Raw genomic sequence first — 5,000 nt, 5'->3', positions numbered from 1 at the left:
AATGGGCCAATCCCATTAAAGAACAACATGGAGCTGTTACGAAGATCCCGGCGGCTTGGGTCGGTGGAGGCGAGGGAGGAGGTGAATTCCCCGCTTTCCCCTTCTCATCAAATAGCAAAGTCGCCGAAGGTAGTACTGGAGCGACTGCCAGTAATACCTGAGGAGGCTGTAGAGACAGTGGCGGTTGATAAAACACCGCCAGCAGGAATGGAGGACCTTATGAAGCAGATCCGAAACCTGAGCGAGTCGGTCCGCTCGCTGACGGTTCAGGTGGAAGAGCTGCGAAAAGAGAACGCCGCTCTGCATAAAAACAACAATGAGCTGAAGGCTGCAATGGCTGCAAAGGCCACCCCACAGGCGCCAAAACCTGTGGTGGCCGAAAAGCAGCCACAAGCAGAAGTGTTTCAACAGCCGCCGACCGATGCGGGTGACTGGCAGGAGGTGGCCAGTAAAAAGAAACAGAAGAAAAAGAAGAAGGCTGCGGTGACGCCAGCACCAGCAGCGGTGGTACCACCGGTGGTGGGAGGAAGCCATACCCTCCCACCTAAGAAAACAACCCCCCCTGGACAGTGGGTGAAGCCTGTCCAGGAGGAATGGAGAAAGAAAAAGCCAGTGAAGGGTCGAGAGAGTCGACCAGCGGCTCTAAGAGTAATCCCGGCGGAAGACGCCAGCTGGGAGGAGGTGTTCCGCTTGGCACGGCTGAATACCTCCTTAGCGGAGGTACGTACTGAGGTAGTCCGTACGGAGCGTACCCGGAGAGATCATCTGATCCTCCGGCTGAAGCAGAGCGCAGATGGCCCTCGAATGCGCGACCAGGTGTCAAAGGCCATTGGGTCACGCGGAGTGACCAGCCTTATCGCCGAGATGGCGTACATCACGGCGAACAACGTGGATCCGCTGGCGACGCCGGAGGAGGTGGCCGCTGAGATCAAATCTCAGTATGGTGTGGCCATCCCTCCCGAGAGTATCTCGCTACATGCGTACCCGAACGGCCTGCAGAGGTGCAGAGCACGGGTACTGCGCAGTGAAGCCACGTTGCTGGACGGCAAGAAGCTCCGAGTCGGCTTCTGCCTCTCCACCGTGAAGGTAGTAGAGGAACTGAAGCGGAGTGCTCAAAGGTGCTTCCGGTGCCACGAGATCGGGCACCGATCCTTTGAGTGCAAAGGAACCGACAGATCGAATCGCTGTTTCCGCTGCGGTAACGAGGGCCATCGCGCAAGGGGCTGCAAGGCTCCGGCGTGCTGTGGAGTGTGCGGATTGGCACACCAGACCGGTGATCGGTCTTGTCGAGGAGCTCAGACTACACGTTCACACGTGTAATGCAGCTGAACTGCCAGCGACGCGCCGTCTCCCAAGACCTTGCGATCCAGCATGCGCGTGAGGATCGGGCGGACGTTGTCCTCCTGTCCGATCCGCATCGCGTGCCCACGAACAACGGGAACTGGATCGCAGATGAGTCTGGGAGTGTCGCAATTATAGCGACAGGTAGGTCGCCAGTTCAGAGAGTGCTAGCGACTGGAGTGCCGTGGGTGGCAGCAGCCGTCATTGACGGCGTGCTCTTCATCTGCTGCTACATTCGGCCTCTAGTCAACGTTGAGCGCTTTGTCCAGGTGCTGGAAGCCGTTGAAATGGTGGCAATGGGTCACCAGCGAATCGTCCTCGCTGGAGACTTCAACGCCAGCCATGAAGAGTGGGGCAGCCCTCGCTCGTCCGCCAAGGGCGAGGAGCTGCTGCTGACCTGCGAACGGCTAGGTTTGAAGGTGCTCAATCGCGGCGACACACCCACCTTCGTAGGGAACGGGGTTGCCAGCGAGAGCATAGTCGACGTATCCTTCGCCAGCCATGCCATCGCTGGTCCGGGCGATTGGGCGGTCAGCAGCCGGCCCACTCTGAGTGACCATCGAGCGGTTTGCTTCACCATCAGCGAAGCTAACAACAGCAACCGCGAGCATCATGCACGGAGCGCGACAACAGAACACCGAGACCGATCACGGAACATCATGAGGTGGATGATCACCAGGTTCAGCCCGAACATCTTCGCTGAACTGTTGGTTGATCTCCGCCTTGATGAAATGGCAAAGGATGTGAAAGGGCTGATGAAGACCCTACGCGAGGCATGTAACGCCACAATGCCGAGGCAGCAGCCGGGCCTGGGAGCCAACCGCTCGGCCTTTTGGTGGAACCCTCAGCTGGCGGAGCTGAGGACTGCCTGTCAACGAGCCAGGGAAGCAGTGCAACAGGCAAGGGATCCGGAGCAGCGTGCTTGCCGAATGAACATGGCGCGCGTCGTGGAGCGCCAGTTCGAAGCGGAAATCCGGGCAAGCAAGCGTCGCTGCTTCCAGGATCTTATCAACGAGGCAGAGAGCAACATCTTCGGAGCCGGCTACAGGGTCGTGATGACTCGCTTGAGGGGAAGTCGAACACCGCCAGAGCGGGACCCTCAAGTGCTCGGCACCATCGTGGCGGAGCTGTTCCCCGAACACCCTGCGATGGAGTGGCCGGAACCATCACCGACGGCGGCGTCGACCATCCGCCCCGTCTCCGAGGACGAGCTGTTGGAAATCGCTGCTTCACTGAACCCGCGAAAGGCCCCGGGCATCGACGGGATTCCTAATGGCGCATTGACGGTGGCCATTCGGACGAGTCCTGGTACGTTCTGCCGGATATACCAGGACCTCATCGACAGAGCAGAATTCCCGGCGCAGTGGAAGCGCCAACGGTTGGTGCTATTGGCGAAACCGGGCAAACCACCGGGCCTGCCGTCATCATATAGGCCCCTATGCATGCTCGACACTGCCGCTAAAGTGTTTGAGCGCATAGTACTGAATCGGCTCAACGAGCACTTGGAGCAGGCCAACGCTCCCCGTCTCTCCCCCGCACAGTACGGTTTCCGTAGGGGGAGATCGACAGTGCAAGCCATTCAGGAGGTGGTGGCCCGAGGACAACGCGCCATGGCCTTTGGAAGAACCAACCGTCGGGATAAACGATGCCTCATGGTGGTAGCCTTGGACGTTGCCAACGCCTTCAACAGTGCCAGTTGGACGGCGATTGGCCAATGCCTGAAGGAGAAGCTGGTGCCGCAGCCGCTGCAAAGGCTCCTTCGGAGCTACTTCACCGGCCGCGTGCTGTGGTACGAGACCAGCAGGGGCATCGTTGCTCGTGACATATCCGCAGGAGTGCCGCAGGGGTCGATCCTGGGACCGACCCTCTGGAACGTATTGTACGATGGCGTTTTAGGCTTGGAGCTGCCACCGGGCGTCGACATCATCGGGTACGCGGACGACATCGTCTTGACGGCTCCGGGTTGTACTCCCAGAGAGGCCGCTGCAGAGGCCGAAAAGGCTGTACTGATCATCAACCAGTGGATGGAGCGTCACCACCTCAAGCTCTCCGCCGGTAAGACGGAGATGGTAATGATCAGCAGCCTCCGTCAGGGACACCCGCGTATTCCGGTAGACATCTGCGGCACAATCGTCGAGTCGTCAAGGACCATCCGCTACCTCGGCGTCACGCTGGAGGATCACCTTAGCTGGAAACAGCACGTCGAGGCCGTGTCGCAAAAGGCTCTCCGTGTTGCGAAAGCAGTAACTGCATTGATGCAGAACCACGGTGGTCCCAAGCCAGCTCAACGACGACTGCTCGCGGGTGTAGTGTCATCGGTCATCCGGTATGCGGCTCCAGTATGGCACAGCGCGACCAGCCTGCAGGCGTGTGCCAGGCTTCTCCAGCGATCGCAGCGGATCCCTGCGATTCGGACGGCCTGTGCATTTCGAACCGTCAGCCACAGCGTGGCAACAATCCTGGCCGGACTCATTCCCATCGGCTTGCTGGTGGAGGAGGACGCCAGGATTTATGAGCGGCTGCATGCCATCGATCGCGCCCCTTCTACGGATGCCATCCGCAAGGAGGAGCGGCGTGCGACGATGTGCGCCTGGCAGCGCTCATGGGACGCGGTGGCGGAAGGGCAGGCCCAGCGACAACAGCGGCAGAACACCGAAGAGTCTTCAGCAGAGCAGCGCGACGACGACGATGAACACCAGGAGGGCGTCGACGACGGCGAGGACCATCATCACCGGTCGGCCAGCCGTTTTATCCGCTGGACGCATAGGGTGTTGCCGCAGATAGCACCCTGGCAGGAAAGGAATCACGGACAAGTGACGTTTGCGTTGGCTCAAGTGCTCTCGGGACACGGATTTTTCCGGGAGTACCTTAGCGCCATGCAGTTCACTTCGTCCCCTGACTGCCCCCAGTGTCTGGCGGTGGAGGAGACGGTCGGTCACGTCCTCTTTGAGTGTCCTCGATTTGAACGCGTGCGAGCACTACATCTAATGGCGGCAGATGGAGAACCTTTGGAAGCGGAGACCCTGGTGGGTCACATGTTGCAGAGCCCGTCAAACTGGAGCAGCGTCTGCGAAGCCTGCAGCCTCATCACTGAGGAGCTGCGGGAGACCTGGCAGCGGTCCAGCCTGGCGGAGCGGAATGCGGCACTTGATGACTCCCGAACAGCGCACGAGGAACTGGTCGAACGGCGGCGTGAGCGGCGCAACGCTCAGCAACGTGCCAGACGACTGGTTTTGAACGAGCTCCGGACAGTGCACCCGGTGTCGCAGCGAGAGGCGCAGATTCTGCAGGATCGGCGTCGCGAGCGGCAGCGTCGGGACAACGAAAGGCGGCGAAGGATGCGGATGGTCCGCAATCCCGGCTCTCCTCTGCTGGTGCGTTACAGCAGAGCGATGACGCCGCCTTCGCCGTCCACCGTGGCACGGAGGGCGGAACTAGCGAGACAACGACGGAACGAGCGGCAACGCGCGTATCGTCGCGAGGTCCGAGCCCAGCGGCAGCAGTCACTGGACGGCACTGGAGAAATGATGACATCTGCGGAGGAGGCAGCGGCAAGCGCTGCAGAGTTCTCCGGACGTTGAAAGTTGCTGGTTACGCCGTGGCGTAATCTGCAGAAAGGGGGAACATTATTGAAAGAAAATGAAGCGAATGAGAAATGT

Source organism: Anopheles nili (assembly GCF_943737925.1).
Source record: "Anopheles nili chromosome X unlocalized genomic scaffold, idAnoNiliSN_F5_01 X_unloc_26, whole genome shotgun sequence".
Classification (NCBI taxonomy): domain Eukaryota; kingdom Metazoa; phylum Arthropoda; class Insecta; order Diptera; family Culicidae; genus Anopheles; species Anopheles nili.
This window is presented reverse-complemented; position numbering follows the sequence as displayed.